A 17,158-nucleotide genomic window follows, 5' to 3' on the forward strand; every position below is an offset into this window, starting at 1 on the left:
TAGATTGGCCTCTGTGCCTGAAGAGATGGATAGCGAGCTATAAGAATGACCTCCTTTTGCTGTTTTATCCCCTCATGCATCCCCTAAGTGCTCTTTCTCTACCACACCCTCCTGCTGACTTTAAACTGTGGAGTGCCTCGCACAATGGAATCTTCCAGATTCTTCTGGAATTCTTCTTCCACTCGGGAAATGCCATCAGCTCTGTGCCTCAGCTTTCCCATCTGTGAAGCGAGGGTGCTGGGCCCAACGGGGGCTTGTCCGGTCTACTTGGAACAGGCCAGCAAGTCCCTCATGCTGCCCTGGCTCGGTTCTGAAGGCAGGGTCTTGCGGGGTCGTGGAGAGCCGGCGCCCCTAGTGCTGCGGCCGCACCCTGATGCTGTCCGCCCACCCCTCTGGTCCTCTCCCCGAACTCTGTCTTACTTTCCTCTCCTGGTGTTTTTAACAAGGATCCCACATACTTGGACCGAACCCAGCTGTTACCCTGGAGGCCACCAATAAATTTTGTAGGCAAATAAAATTGACTGAAAATTAGCATAAGAAGCCTTAAATTAACAGGATGTAATTTTATGAGTATCTCGCAAACTAGTCAAAGATGTATGTCAGCCCGGGGTGAGTCAAGCCTTGCAAGTGTCTTTCATTATATAATGCTGCTAATTTTTCTCAAATGTAAGCAATGTGTTTTCTTCCTAAACATTAAGTTCTTTGTCCTGCAATTTGGAAAAATAAATTCCCCTTAAAGCCCGGCTTTGCTCAACCACAAAACTAGGCAGGGAGGTGGGATCAAAGGTGCCCCGCTGCCCCCTGGGTCTAGGAAGCCCCCAGCTACGCGTTGGAGGCGCTTGCTTGGAGCAGCGGAGACTCCACGTTCAGGGTCACGGAGGCTGGGAGCCAGGAGGCCTCCAAACATAGGCTGGGAGGGAGACAGAGGTGCCAACCCCTCGGGCCAATGGCGTTCATTAGGAAAGACTGGCCTTCCCCTTCCTGCAGCGCACGGTTGCCTGCACCATGGGCTCGGCTGAGGACACAGGGCAGGCAGTGAAACCCAGACCCAACGTGTACCAGGGGCTGGGCACACAGACAAGGGCACCGTGGCCTGCCCCCAGGATACTCACAGTGTAGTGTGACCAGAGCCGCCTGCGGGCACTTGTAGGAGGTGCACCACCCACCCAAGGGCTGAGAAGGCTGTAGGGGGAGTTTGAAGGAAGCCTTACTGAGTGAGCAAGGATTCTCTGGAGCCGGGGAAGGCATCACAGAGGTAAGAGGGAGCAAAGGGCCTTAGGATTCACAGCGAGAGAGCTTCAAGTTCCTCATTCCAGGGAAACACAGGACCCACGAGTCTTGTCCTACAGGCTGTAGGTTTGGAGGATAAATGACCCGGGAAACAGGGCTGACACTGATTCAAAGCTGTGTTCGCCCTGACTGCCCCCCATGTGTCAAGAAGATGGGCGCCGGCCAAGCCAGGCTGAGGCCATCATCGGTGCCCAGACTCCTGAGTGACACTTATAAGAGGGAGCTGGAAGGTTTCCCCTCTTGTTCTGGAGTGCCCTGTTTAGTTTGCCATGGAGGCAGACCCATGCAGAAAGTTTAGAGGCAGATCTGGTCTGGATGGGGTGGGGGATCCTCAGCATTCAGAGGCTGGTGACGTTATGGGACCAGGTGAGACCACCCAGGGGTACAGAGATGCAGGTGGGAAGCTGGAATGGTGTGGCCACCTGGCAGGGAAAGACAAGAACCCGGTCATCACACCCGGAAGATAAGAGCAGATATAAGATAACAGAAAATACATATGTTGGTCTCTTCCCCCAAACCCTCAGAACTTCCAAAGTGATAAGAGCGCCGGGAGCATCTCTTGTTCTGATATTTACTCTCTGCCCCCAGTTCTGACACAGGGCTCCTAAATCCTTTGGAATTTCCTGGGTGATAGGAGTGTCTTTTGTTCTAATTGGGTGACTCTGGGTGGGCTCCTGGATGGGGGCTGGTCACCAGAAAGATGGAGCTATGATTAGAAGCCTGGAATTTTCAGCCCCGTCCCTGCACCTCCAGAGAGGGGAGAGAGGCTGGAGATGGAGCTCATGACTGATCATTCCCCGTGAGGAAGCCTCCGTGGAATCCCAATAGTAGGGGATTCAGGGATCCTCCAGGTGGGTGAACATCCACATATGGGGCGGGGGGGGGTGATGCACCCCCCAAGTCCCCAGGGGCAGAAGCACCTGTGCTCAGGACCCTCCCAAACCTTGCTCGCGTATCTCTCCATCTGGATGTACATCTGTGTCCTTTTTCATATCCTTTCAGAAGCTGGTAAATATGTGTTTCCCTGAATTCTGTGAGCCGCTCAAGCAAAGTAATTCCCAGGGGGACAGAAGTGGTAGCTGCCCTTGCTCTCGTCACTGAAAAGAGCTGTCGCCCTCTCACCGTGACACTCAGGCCTGTCCCGTCCGTCCTCGCTGTCACGATCAGTGCCCAGGAGGCCCTTTTGAAGGGCAGTGGGCAGAGTGGTGGACTCGACCGCAACCTTAGTGGTACGCTCTTTGCTCTGAAGAGGAACCCAGACGCGGAGGAAGAGTGGGCAGAACTCGAGCTCAGTTTGTCCCAGACCTTCCCAGCTGCGACTTCCTTGGGCTCCTGCTGTGCACCCACGTGATTTCAGCTGCTTCCCAGCCCCCAGGACCCCCGGGACAAAGGCACAGCCATCTGCACTTGGCAGACAGGAAGCCGCTGAGCTGTCCCACGTGAGCGGAGAGACCTGGGCGCAGAGCCTCCTGGCTGTCTTGCTCCTAATCCGCCCTCTTGGCCCCTGAGCTCTGGGCATGAGGAAAACTCCTTCCCAAGCACAGAAATAAGGATGACAAATCTGCCTTCTGAGCATGTCATGTGAGTCCCGTGCAGGAAGGCTTGCAGGTCAGAGATGCAGGTCACGTTAGGGATGCAGTTGGCTCCCCGGGGGCCACACCTTGGCTCCAGAGGAGCTGAAGGACCATATGGTCACAGCGAGCCCATCCCCACCCCAGGGGGCACTGAGCCGATGGATTTCTGGGGTGTGAGGTCAACATGAAATGGTCTCCAGTAACTCCCATCATGCTCTGGGAACGGATGCTGTGGGACGGTCCATCGGGTAAACAGTCACCTGGTCCAGCTTGCCACCTCTGCCCTGATTCTGTGCCAGCTCGACGTTTGGTCCTGACTCACCTTCCGTGGACGTCCGGCTGCAAAAAGAGAATGCCCTGGTGATGCCCACACAAGTCCAGGCCACATGGCAGGCTGTTTCTCACTGAGCACTGACATGTTGGCACCTGGTTTTGTGAACTTGGCTTTAGAAAATCCACCCCCAGAGCCTGAATTCAGGAAATCCTCCAAGGCCAGGAGAGACAAACCGTCAGCCTCCAGGTTCACCACGGGCCCAAGAAGCACATCCCTTAGCTGTTTTACTGCAAGCTCACCCTGCTACTTCCTGTACCCTTTTCCTTCTTATTCCTATTTTGGGTGGTTCTGTCACAAGCCCCCGTCACTTTCAGCTTTCTCCTTGGAGGTGGAGGTGACACAGAACAAAGGGGTGTGACATGTGCAGGGAACACCTCAGGGTTGGGAGGAGCACACAGACCATCAAATGGGTGTCTCGTGCAGAGGGGGGACGGGTTGCCTCCAGGAGAAAGGAGCACCCATATTTTTTGGACCTGTGATTAGAAAACAGACAGCTCCTTGGAAAGATGCAGGATTTGAGGGTAGGGATGGGAATAGAGAAAATATGCCCCCAAAGGCCAGTATGGGCAGGTTGGAGGGTGTGGAATTTACTGGAGATGCTAAACAGGCGATGGATCAGTCTGCACCAGTTGCCATGACAAAATACCACAGACGGGGCAGCTCCGACAACAGACACTTATTTTCTCACAATTCTAGAGCCTGGAAAGTCAGGGATCAAGGTACCAGCAGGGTTAGTTCTTCTTAAGCCTCTCTCCTCAGCTTGTAGATGGCCGTCTTCTCTTCTCTGTGTCTTCACATCATCGTCCCTCTGTCAGGGTCGGTGTCCTACTTTCCCCTTATCTTAGAAGGACACCAGTCCGATTAGACTAAGTCCCACCCTGAGCACCTCACTTATTACATCACAAGGACCCTATCTCCAAAGACAGTCACATTTTAGGTACTGAGGGTTAGGACTTCAACATATGAACTTTGGGGGGGGGGACACACTTTTGTCCATAGCAGGGAATGAAGGTTGTATCTGAAGAATCTGAAAATGAACAAGGAATATAAAGTGTGAATCTCACCAAGCCTGCAGTTCCTTTGGTCTGGGGAGAAATTGACACGGCAGGATAGCAACACCGGCTGTTTAATCAGCAAGCTTTCAGTGAAGCTCGTCAAGGGATAAGTGGGAATTAACGCACGTCTTATCAAGTGCATTAATCTGCCGTGAAATCAGCCAAGTATTCATCTTGATGATGCTGATTTTCCAGGAAAATTAAATAATTGCAGCCCGGGTGGGTGGACCTTAGTCACTACCTCATTTTCCTGTCTTTCATGCTGTCCCCAAGGGCTCAGCTCTTCATGCGCAGGGGTGATGGAGTCCGATATTACAGGTGCTCGAGAAGGCTCTTGTGCATGTCAAAACCGCAGGACGCTGACAGCTACTTCCTGAGAGCCGGGGGCAGCTGTCACACGTCCAGGAGTAATGACCACTCCAGCAGAGTGTGGGCTGGTTGGAAAGCTGATCAGAATCTTCTTGTCTCTCCAGCCCCTGGTCAAGTCTTAAAACTTTCCGGATTACAGAGAAGAAAACTGGGGTGGGAGACCCTAAGGGAAGCCCTTTGTCAGGTAGGTTAGGTGAGGTTATGCTCTAGAAACAAGCAGCCCCCATGTTTCAGTGGCATCTAAGTCCGCTCAGCCCTACACATCCATCTTTGGCGGCCTCGTTCTCTCTGCTCTGCACCCAGGGCAGTCAGCTCAGCCCCCTTCCTGGGCATTGCTGGCCTTGGGGTCATGAAGAAACAGTCTCCAGCTCTTAAATCTGTTCCTGCTGGCGTTCACGGATGGAGAAGGCAATCCTGCAGCCGAGAGGGACAAGTGGTGGGAACAATGTAACAGTGTGACATAGCCCACCTCACCACCTCCCCTCGACCCCCAGAAAAGTCCCTCTCTGGGGAAAGCACTAGAACAGCCGACAGGCTCCTGCGTAAAAGAATGACCAAGCAGAGGAAGACAGGGCTTTCTGGGAGTGTCACTGAGAACTTTGGAGCTGGGAGCACCTTGGAGACCAGGCTCCACATCTCACGGTGTGTATCTTTTTATTTTTATTTTTATTTTTTGCGGTACTCGGGCCTCTCACTGTTGTGGCCTCTCCCATTGTGGAGCACAGGCTCCGGAGGCACAGGCTCAGCGGCCATGGCTCATGGGCCCAGCCGCTCCGCGGCATGTGGGATCTTCCCGGACCGGGGCACGAACCCGTGTCGCCTGCAGCAGCAGGCGGACTCTCAACCACTGCGCCACCAGGGAAGCCCGGTGTGTATCTTTTTAAATTTGTATCTTAGCTTCAGACAACTGCATTCATCACACTCCTTACTTCACAGCACACAGTTATTAACTGTCTATTATCTTTCATGTTATTAATCTTCACCTTTTGTTCCCAATTTTCATCTTTATTTCCGCCTTGCCTCTGAAGACGCTCACTGGAATTATTTCATGTACATTCTTGAATTCAGACAGACCTCAGAGATACTGCAGGTTGGGTTTCAGACCACCGCAATAAAGCCACCATCCCGATAAACAGATCACACGCACTTTTTGGTTTCCCAGCGCATATAAAAGTTATGTTCACATTATACTCTTAAGGAACTAACCTAGTGTTATGTCAGTTATAATTCAAAAGCAAAGAAACTCATGGAAAAAGAGATCAGATTTGTGGCTACCGGAGGCGGGGATTTGGGGAGGGGGGATTGGATGAAGGCCATCAAAAGGTACAAATTTCCAGTTATAAAATAAACAGGTAATAGGGATGTAATGGGCAACATAATAAATGTCAATATAACTAACACTACTGTATGTTATATATGAACGTTAAGAGAATAAGCTCTAAGAGTTCTTATCACAAGGAAAAAAAGTCTTTTCTATTTAATTTTGAATCTATAGGAGATGATGGGTGTTTACTAACCTATTGTGGTAATCATGTCATGATGAATGCAAGTCAAATCATGGTGTTGTAGCCTTTCAGTTATACAGTGCTCTATGTCAATTACATCTCGATAAAACTGGAAGAAAGAGAAAGTGCTGTTTACACCATACTGTTAAGTATATTAAGTGTGCAATAGAATTATACCTAATAAACAATGTACACACCTTAATTAAAAAATACTTTATTGCTCAAAAATGCTAAGCATCACCTGAGCCTTCAGCAAGTGGTAATCTTCTTGCAATAGTGACATCAAAGGTCACTGATCGGGGCTTCCCTGGTGGCGCAGTGGTTGAGAGTCCGCCTGCCGATGCAGGGGATGTGGGTTCGTGCCCTGGTCCGGGAAGATCCCACATGCCGCGGAGCGGCTGGGCCCATGAGCCATGGCCGCTGAGCCTGTGCCTCCGGAGCCTGTGCTTTGCAATGGGAGAGACCACAACAGTGAGAGGCCCGCGTACAGCAAAAAAAAAAAAAAAAAAGATCACTGATCACAGATCATCATAACAAATACAATAATAATTTAAAAATTTGGAATGACGCAAGAATTACCAAAATGTGACACAGAGACACAAAGTGAGCAAGTGCTGTTGGAAAAATAACACCGATCCACTTGCTTGACGCTGGGTCACCACAAACCCTTAATTTGTAAAAAGGCAGTATCTGTGAAGCGCAATAAAATGAGGTCTGCCTGTAAGTATTTAACTTTGAAAAACACGTTTAACTGTTATGTTTTTTGGTAAGTGTTGTTTCAGTTGTAAGTACATTTTGTTGTGCTATAAAGCTCCTGTTTCTTACTTTTTTGCATTCAACAATATGCCTTAAAAATCTGTCCGTGCTGCTTGTTGCTGTGCACGCTGCTCCTTCAGAGACTTAAATGATGCTACAGAATTCCACACCCTGCGCCCTCATCTTCCCCGCTCCTTCCCCTGCGGTGGAACGTGGGCTGTCCTCTCCACATCGAGGGCTGCAACGAAGGTCCCTTTGTGTGTCCCCTGGTTCTGGCCCCGTCGAGGACTAAGGAGGGGGGTGATCGAGTTAAGAGCCACACAGCACAATGTGAAACGTGCTGCCAGACTGTCCACCAGCAAGGCTCAGAGCATTAGAGTGCCCAATTCCCCTCATTTCCACCAACATTTGTACTACCCAACACATATATTTTACAAAATCGGCACCTTATTATTATTTTTGCATTTCCCCCCAAATTACTGGTGAAATTGAGTATCTCTTCACAGACTCATTCACTTTTCAGGTTTTTCCTTCTTCCAATTGTCCATTGTTCTCTGCGGGTTGCCCATCTCTTACTGATTTGTCAGAGACCCTTGCATGTTCTAGATAGTAATCCTTTATCAATTCCAGTATTGTAAACACCATATTATCAATATCATCTGTCCTCTGCCTGTTAACCCTATTTCCAACGGACCAACATTTTTAATTCTGATGTAGTCAAACCCATCAGCAAGTCATCCTCTGGGCTGTGATGTGTAAAGGACCATATTTCAGAAGTCCCACCCTATCTGAAGGTTGCAAGAGTATGCCGAACACTTTCTAATAATTCTATAGTTTTACTCCTCACCCACAGTATTTAATCCATTTATATTTAACCCATCTAGATTCACCATGTGTGTGGTATGAGATCGTAGGAAATCAATCTAATGTTTTCCTCTGTATAGTCAAATTTCCTTATGGTGGAAATCAGATAATTTATCCTTTCCTGTCTGGTTTGTGATTCCATCTCTCTTATATGCTATGTTTCCATATATAAAGGGTGGGGTTTTAAGCTCTCTATTCTGTTTTTTCTATCATGGTGTGGTAGATGGAATTCTAAGATGGCCCCAAGAGGCCACCCTGGTGCATCTGCTGTGTATGATCCTCTCCCCTAGAGTCCTATGGTGGAGGCATTGCTCCTATAATTTCAAATGTGAGCAGGATTCAGTGTAAAGGAGCTCCTCTATTGCTGGTTCTAGGGATGGCGGGCCCACCTGGTAAGGAATGCAGACGGCCTCTGGATGATGAGAGCAGCTCCAGGCAGACAGGCAGCAAGGAAATAGGGTCCTCAGTCCTACAACCACAAGGAACTGACTTTGGCCAACACCTTGAGAGAACCTGGAAGTGTATTCTTCCTTGGGCTCCTAGGGAGGAAGGAAGTAGCTGACACCCACGCTGAGAGACGCCCCCTGAGCAGAGAACCCAGCCACACTACCCCAGACTTCTGACTCACCGAACTAGAAGATAACAAATTGTTTTGAGTCATGAGTTTGTACTAATTTGTTACACAGCAGTGAAAACGAATCCATTGTCTTTGTAGGAGGTCTCCATCATACGGCCAACAACCACCACCAACTCTGAGCCCTTCACTTTCAAACCAGACTGGGCAATTTGGGGACATTCTGGCTTCTACGTGTTTTAGAATGAGTTGAAGTCTATCCAAAAATTCAGCTGGTACTTTCACACAATTACATGGAATTTATAGATTAATGTGGGAAGATTTGCCATTTTTACAATTTTAAGCACCCATAAAAAGAGTCTCTTTCCATTTTATTCATGTTTTCCTTTAAGTCTGTTATGGAATGAATGTTTGGGTCCTCCCCAAATGCTTAGAAGCCCTAACCCCCAATATGATGGTGCTTGGGGATGGGGCTTTGGGGAGGTAATTAGGGTAAGATGAGGTTCTAAAAGTGGGTCTGTATGAGGAGATTAGTGCCCTAATAAGAAGAGACACCAGAGAACTTTCTCTCTCGCTTGCTCCATTGTGTGAAGACCCAGCAAGAAGGCAGCCGTCTGCAAGCCAGGAAGAGGGCTCTCACCAGAGCCCAACATTGCTGGCACCCTGATCTCAGACTCTCAGCTTCCAGAACTGTGAGAAGTACATTTCTCTTAGTCAAGCTCCATGTCCCCATCCCCAGTCCATGGTATTTTGTGACAGCAGAGCCCAAGGGGACCAATACAATGTCCTTTAAATGTTTTCAATTTTCTTTCTCCATATTTTCATGTCTTCTTTTGCGGACTTTACATTTCTTAAATTTTAATTTTCTTCCTTTATAATGGTTTTCTGCATTTGTTTCTGGCTTAATTTCTAGATACTTCATAGTTTTTGTTCCTCTTGTGAGTGTATCTCTTTTTCTATTATATTTCTAATTGGTTAATACTGGTATAGAGGAAAGCCACTAATTTTAGTAAGTTGATCTTGTATTCAGCAATCTTGCTAAACTCTATTATTAGTTCCAATCAATTTTCTGTTCTTTCTGGTGGGTTTCTATGAAGATGATATATAATCTGTGGGTAATGACAGAGGTGCCTCTTCCCTCTTCCCTTCCAATCCCTTCATTTTCTCATGTTATGGAATTAGCCAGTGCCTCCTGTAATTAGCGTGTATAGCTGTGGTGTGTTTACTTGTTCTGTTTCCAGCATTAAAAGAAATGAATCTAGGGCTTCCCTGGTGGCGCAGTGGTTGAGAGTCCGCCTGCCGATGCAGGGGACACGGGTTCGTGCCCCGGTCCGGGAGGATCCCACATGCCGCGGAGCGGCTAGGCCCGTGAGCCATGGCCGCTGAGCCTGCGCATCCGGAGCCTGTGCTCCGCAATGAGAGAGGCCACATCAGTGAGAGGCCCGCGTACTGGAAAAAATAAATAAATAAATAAAGAATCTAAAGTTTGTCTACAGAGTAGTAGGTTTTCTGGAAACTTTTAATATGCAAAACCTTTATCACATTAAGAGTGTTCATTTCTACTCAGCATTTCCTGAGGATTTTTTAAAATCACAAAAAGACACTGAACTTTATCAAATACTTTGCTGCATCTTTTAAGGGTCATTTTGCTCCTTTCGTCCGATAATATGGTAAATAACCCTGAGAGAATTTCTGGTGTTCTTGCCGTCCTGGAATAAACTCAACTAGATCATTTTTCAAAATACTCTGTAGGTTTAATTAGCTAGCAGCTTATTTGGAATTTTGCCTCTATTTTTATAAGTGAAATAGACCTATTGTTTTCCTTGTATTGACCATATCTGAACTTGGGATAAATGTTATTTTCACCTCATAAGTTGGCAGATTTCCCTTATATTCTATTTCATTTTCTGGAACAACTTCTCTAAGAGTATTTATCTGATCCTTAACTGTTTCGTAGAACTCTCATCTAGAGCTCTCTGTCACTGAGGATGTTTTGAGGGGAACGTCTTTGATTGTTATTTCAATTTCTTAAGAGCTCAAGTTTATTATGTTATTCCAATCTTCTGTCTCTTTGTTTTATGTTTTTGACTGCTTGATCTATCAGTTTCTAAGAGGGAGATTTTAAATGACAGTTTTAATTGTTGATTTATCTAGTTTAATCCACAGTTTCATTGCCTGTGGCTTCATGTATTCCAACGTTATCTTTTTAGGAGAACATATGTTCGTGACTGCTATATTTTTTCCACAATACTTTTTTCATTGAGGCCTAATTTACACATAGTTAAATGCACAGATTAGAAGTATACAGTTTGATGATTTTGACAAATGTGTACACCATGTACCCAACTCCCAAATCAAGATGTGGAACATTTCTTCACCCCAGATAATTATCACATGGCCCATTCCGGTCACTGTTCTTACTTTCCAACAATAACTAGTTTGCCTGTTGCAGAACTTCCTGTAAATAGAATTGTACGGTAGGCATTCATTTGTTTTCAAGACTTATTCATGCAACATAATGCTTTGGATATTCATTCACGGTCTTGCATGTATCAATCACACAAAATCAATTCCTTTTTTCTGCCAAGTAGTAAACCACAATTTACCCATTCTCCTGTTGTTGGTCATTTGGGCTATTTCTAGCATTTAGTTATCATGAATAAAATTTCTATGAATAGTTTTATACAAGTATTTTATGCTTTCATATCTCTTAAGTTAGTAGCTAAGAGTAGAACTGCTTAATTATGAACTAAGTGTATATTACTTGTATAAGTAATCGTTAAAGGATTTTCCAAAGTGGTTGTAGCACTTGACATTTTCACAGTAATTTATGAGAAGCCTGATTGTTCTATATTCTCAGCCGCCCTTGATATTGTCAGTTTTTAATTTTAGTCATTCTGTGGGTATGAAATGGGCTAAATTCATTGTGATATTAAATTGCATTTCTCTGGTCACTAATAATGCTAAGTACCTTTGCACGAACATATTGGCCACTTGTATATCTTTTTTGGTGAAGTATCTGCGGTGTGCTCCAAGGACAAAGAAAAAGATAAACTCAAAGAGCCAATATTGCCAGAACAAAGAGTTACAGGACTCCTATCACTCTGTCACAATGTGACCATTGCAATGTCCCAGAGCCCTCCCAAGCAGCATGCCCTGTCCCTTTCCCATTCCATATAAGGAAAGACATTTGCCCCGTTTTTCTCCCACTCAGCACACTGAAAGTATACATACTCTGCCCAGTCAGCAGATGACTTAACAGGTTCCCTGGCTATAAAAACAGGCAAGCAACCCATGCTCATTGTTGGCTCTCCCTGGCTACCAGGAAGTCGGCCCGCTGTTTTTGCAGTGACCCTTCTCTTTAATAAACTCTATCTTCCTTACATTCTGCCTTGTGTCTGGAAATTCTTTTCCAACCCGCGTGTGGACCACAACAGTATCTATGCAAATATTTTACTCATATTTTATAGGGCTATCTTTTTCATTTTGATTTATAGTAGTTATGTATATATTTGGGCTATAAGTCCTTTTTCAAATATATGTACTGTAAATATTTTCTCCCAATCTGTTGCTTGCATTTTCACTTTACTAAAAGGAGTCTTTTAATGAGCAGAGCTGAAATCTTTAATTTTTATAAAATCCAGTTTATCATTCTTTTCCTTTATAGTTAGCATTTTTGGACCCTAAGAATGCATGCTCGCACCAAGGTCCCATAGACATTTTCCAGTGATTTATCTTTTAAATTTAGGTCAATGATCCACATTAAAACAATTTTGTATGGTGTGACGATAGAGTCAAGATTCATTTTTTTCCCATATGGTTATCAAGTTGTTCCAGTATCATTTGTTGGAAAGAGCTTCCTTTCCCCGTGGAATTACACTGGAGCTTTCATCACATTTCAATTGGCCATATATGTGTGAATCTATTTCTAGACTCTATATTCTGTTACATTATCTGTTTGTCTAACCACATGCCAATACCATACTGAAATAATTACTGTATCATTATGGCCATTCTTGAAATCAAGTGGTGCAGGTCCATCAACATTGTTTATCTATTACATTCTTGTGTTGGCTATTCTAGGTTCTTCATATCTCCATATAAATTTTTTTTTGTGTGGTACGCGGGCCTCTCACTGTTGTGGCCTCTCCCTTTGCGGAGCACAGGCTCCGGACGCACAGGCTCAGCGGCCATGGCTCATGGGCACAGCCACTCCGCGGCATGTGGGATCTTCCCGGACTGGGGCATGAACCCGCGTCCCCTGCGTCGGCAGGCGGACTCTCAACCACTGCGCCACCAGGGAAGCCCCATATAAATTTTTGAACAGCTTTACTGAGATATAATAACTGACATACAATTAACTGCATATATCTTAAGTGTGAAATTTGATAGGATTTGAAATATTTGTATATACCTGTGAAACCATCCCCACTATCAGGCAAATGAATATATCCATCGTCCCCTGAAGTTTCCTTTGGTCCCTTTGTAATGGCTACGTTCCCTCCTCCCCTCCCTCCAGACAACCCCTGACATGCTTTCTGCGCTCAGATTAGTATGTACTTTCTAGAGTTTACTTATATGGAATCTACTGTATGTATATTTTTTTAAATCTGATATCTTTCACTCAATTTTTCTGAGATCCATACATATTAAGTGTATCAATAATTATTTTCTTTCATTGCTCGGTAGCATTTCATTCTATGAATATGCTAAAATTTATTTATCCATCTACTGATTGCTGGAGATTTGGGGTTGCTTCCCATTTGGAGGCATTAAAAACAGACCCACTATGAATATTCGTGTACAAGTATGTTTGTCAACATGTGCTTTCTTTTCTCTTGTGTAAATATCTGAGAGTGGCATGGCCAGAACATATGGTGGGGGTGTGTTTCACGTTTTAAGGAACTACCAAACTGTTTTTCAAAGTGGCTGTGGTGTTTTGCACCCACACCAGCAATAGATGAGTTTCAGTTGCTCCACATTTTTGTCAGCGTTTGGTTTGGTTTGTCTTTTCATTTTAGCCATACTCTTTAGCCTGCAGTGCTATTTCATTGTGTTTTTTTCATTTTTATTTTATATTGGAGTATAGTTGATTTACAATGTTGTGTTAGTTTCAGGTGTACAGCAAAGTGATTCAGTCATACATATACATATATCTATTCTTTCTCAGATTCTTTTCCCATACAGGTTATTACAGAGTATTGAGTAGAGTTGCCTGTGCTATACAGTAGATCCTTGTTGGTTATCTACTTTATATACAGCAGTGTGTATATGTTAATCCCAAACTCCTAATTTATTCCTCCCCTGCTTTCCTCTTTTGTAACCATAAGTTTGATTTCCATGTCTGTGAGTCTGTTTCTGTTTTGTAAATAAGTTTTATAGATTTTAGTTTTTTGTATCGTTTTTTTAGATTTCACATATAAGTGACATGATATGACACTTGTCTTTGACTTACTTCACTTAGTATGATCATGTCTAGGTCCATCAATGTTGCTGCAAATGGCATTATTTCATTCTTTTTTATGGCTGAGTAATATTCCATTTATATATATATGTACCACATCTTCTTTATCCAGTCTTCTGTCAATGGACATTTAGGCTGCTTCCATGTTTTGGCTATTGTAAATAGTGCTACTATGAACATTGGGGTGCATGTATCTTTTCAAATTATGGTTTTCTCTGGGCATAAGCTCAAGAGTGGGATTGCTAGATCATATGATAGCTCTATTTTTTGTTTTTTTAAGGAAACTCCATGCTGTGGTTTTAATCTGTAGTTCATATATGATACAAATGTTGAGCCTATTTTTCTGTTTATTTGTCATCTATATGTCTTCCTTGGTGAAGTGTCTATTCAAGTATTTTGTGCACTTTAAAAATTCGTTGGTTTTTTTTAACATCTTTATTGGAGTATAATTGCTTTACAATGGTGTGTTAGTTTCTGCTTTATAACAAAGTGAATCAGCTATACATATACATATATCCCCATATCTCTTCCCTCTTGCATCTCCCTCCCTCCTACCCTCCCTATCCCACCCCTCTAGGTGGTCACAAAGCACTGAGCTGATCTCCCTGTGCTATGTGGCTGTATTTGATAGTATATATAAGTCCATGCCAATCTCTCACTTCATCCCACCTTACCCTTCCCCCTCCCCGTGTCCTCAAGTCCATTCTTTATGTCTGCATCTTTATTCCTGTCCTGTCCCTAGGTTCTTCAGAACCTTTTTTTTTTTTTTTTTTAGATTCCATATGTGTGTGTTAGCACACAGTATTTGTTTTCCTCTTTCTGACTTACTTCACTCTGTATGACAGACTCTAAGTCCATCTACCTCACTACAAATAACTCAATTTCGTTTATTTTTATGACTGAGTAATATTCCATTGTATATATGTGCCACATCTTATTTATCCATTCATCTGTCGATGGACACTTAGGTTGCTTCCACATCCTGGCTATTGTAAATAGAGCTGCAATGAACATTGTGGTACATGACTCTTTGAATTATGGCTTTCTCAGAGTATATGCCCCATAGTGGGATTGCTGGGTCGTATGGTAGTTCTATTTTTAGTTTTTTAAGGAACTTCCATACTGTTCTCCATAGTGACTGTATCAATTTACGTTCCCACCAATAGTGCAAGAGTGTTCCCTTTTCTCCACACCCTCTCCAGCATTTATTGTTTGTAGATTTTTTGATGATGGCCATTCTGACTGGTGTGAGGTGATACCTCATTGTAGTTTTGATTTGCATTTCTCTAATGATTAGTGATGTTGAGCATCCTTTCATGTGTTTGTTGGCAATCTGTATATCTTCTTTGGAGAAATGTCTATTTAGGTCTCCTGCCCATTTTTGGATTTGGGTTGTTTGTTCTTTTGCTATTGAGCTGCATGAGCTGCTTGTAAATTTTGGAGATTAATCCTTTGTCAGTTGCTTCATTTGCAAATGTTTTCTCCCATTCTTACAGTTGCCTTTTCGTCTTGTTTATGGATTCCTTTGCTGTGCAAAACCTTTTAAGTTTCATTAGGTCCCATTTGTTTATTTTTGTTTTTATTTCCATTTCTCTAGGAGGTGGGTCAGAAAGGATTTTGCTGTGATTTATGTCATAGAGTGTTCTGCCTATGTTTTCCTCTAAGAGTTTTAAAGTGTCTGGAGGTGGGTCAAAAAAGATCTTGCTGTGATTTATGTCATAGAGTGTTCTGCCTATGTTTTCCTCTAAGAGTTTTATAGTGTCTGGCCTTACATTTAGGTCTTTAATCCATTTTGAGTTTATTTTTGTGTATGGTGTTAGGGAGTGTTCTAATTTCATTCTTTTACATGTAGCTGTCCAGTTTTCCCAGCACCACTTATTGAAGAGGCTGTCTAAAAATATGGAACGCTTCACGAATTTGCGTGTCATCCTTTCACAAGGGCCATGCTAATCTTCTCTGTATTGTTCCAATTTTAGTATATGTGCTGTCGAAGCAAGCACAGGTTTTGTTTTTTTACTATTGAGTTTTGAACATTTTTATATATTCTAGATACAAGTCCTTTATCAGATATATGCTTTGACAATATTTTCTCCTAATCTGTAATTTGTCCTTTCATTCTCTTAAGAGTGTCTTTTGAAGAGCAGTTTTCAATTTGGTGAAGCATAATTTATCAATTCGTTCTTTCGTGAATCACACTGTTAATATCATATCCAAGAAATCTTTGCCTAACTCAAGGTCACAAAAGTTTTCTCTTATATTTTCCTTTAGAAGATTTATGGTTTTAGGTTTTACATTTAGGTCTAAAACCTGTTTTGAGTTAATCTTTGTATATGGTGCAAGTTACAGATCAAAGTTCAACTTATGGGCTACTGGTACCCAATTGACCGAGCACCATTGATTGAAAAGACCTCCATTTCCCCATTTTTGTACTCTTGTCAAAAATCAGTTTTGCAGTCCAATTCTAAACTCACTGTTCTGTTCCATTAAACTATTTGTCCATCTCTGGTCCATATCATACTATAGCTTTTTTTTTTACATAGCTACAAAACATTATTTCTTGTGATAGGGACTTTGAAAATCTACTCTCTTAGCAGCTTTCCAATATGCAACACAGTATTATTAATTATAGTTACCATGCTGTACATTATATACCATTGACTTATTAATTTTATAACTGAAGATTGTACCTTTTGACCCCTTCACCCACTTTACCCACTCCTCCACCCCCACCTCTGGCAACCACCAGTCTATTCTCTGTATCTGTGAGCTTGGTTTTTGTTGATGTTTGTGTCGTTTGTTTGTTTTTAATTCCACATGTAAGGGAGATCATACAGTGTTTATATTTATCTGTCTGAGTTAATTCACTTAGCATAATGCCCTCAAGGTCCATCCATGTTGTCGTAAATTGCAAGATGTCATTCTTTTTTTATGGTTGAATAGTATTTCATTGTATATATACACCACATTTTTTCATCCATTCATCCAGCAATGGACACTTAGGTTGTTTCCACGTCTGGGCTATTGCAAATAATGCTGCAATGAACATGGGGTGGTGTATATATCTTTTCAAGTTAGTGTTTTTACATGATAGTTTTTTAATAAGTCTGGAAATCAGAGTTAACCTCCTAACTTTACTTTTATTTTTTCAAAGTTATTTTGGCCATGTTAGGTCCTATGCATTTTTATGTAAATTTTAGAATTGGCTTTTCCATTTCTACCAAAAATAAAGCCTGTTGGGTTTTTTATTGTGATTGCATTAAATCTATAGATCAATTTGGGTCGACTTGCGATTTTAACAATACTTAGTTTTCTGATTCATGAACAAGAGACTTCTTCTCAATTGTTCACCTCAATTGTTTCCTGTCTCTCAGGG

The 17,158-nt window shown here is 43.3% G+C and overlaps 1 non-coding gene across 1 annotated transcript; it reads right to left on the reverse strand.

The window, feature by feature from the left end:
• Positions 1-15,678: 15,678 nt before the first annotated feature.
• Positions 15,679-15,785, reverse strand: LOC114905458. Its single transcript, XR_003796282.1, has one exon. It is a non-coding gene; the product is annotated as a U6 spliceosomal RNA (small nuclear RNA).
• Between the last annotated feature and the right edge of the window lie 1,373 nt (positions 15,786-17,158).

Source organism: Monodon monoceros, unplaced genomic scaffold (assembly GCF_005190385.1).
Source record: "Monodon monoceros isolate NGI ecotype Baffin Bay Population unplaced genomic scaffold, NGI_Narwhal_1 Super_Scaffold_21, whole genome shotgun sequence".
In the NCBI taxonomy this organism is placed as follows: Eukaryota; Metazoa; Chordata; class Mammalia; order Artiodactyla; family Monodontidae; genus Monodon; species Monodon monoceros.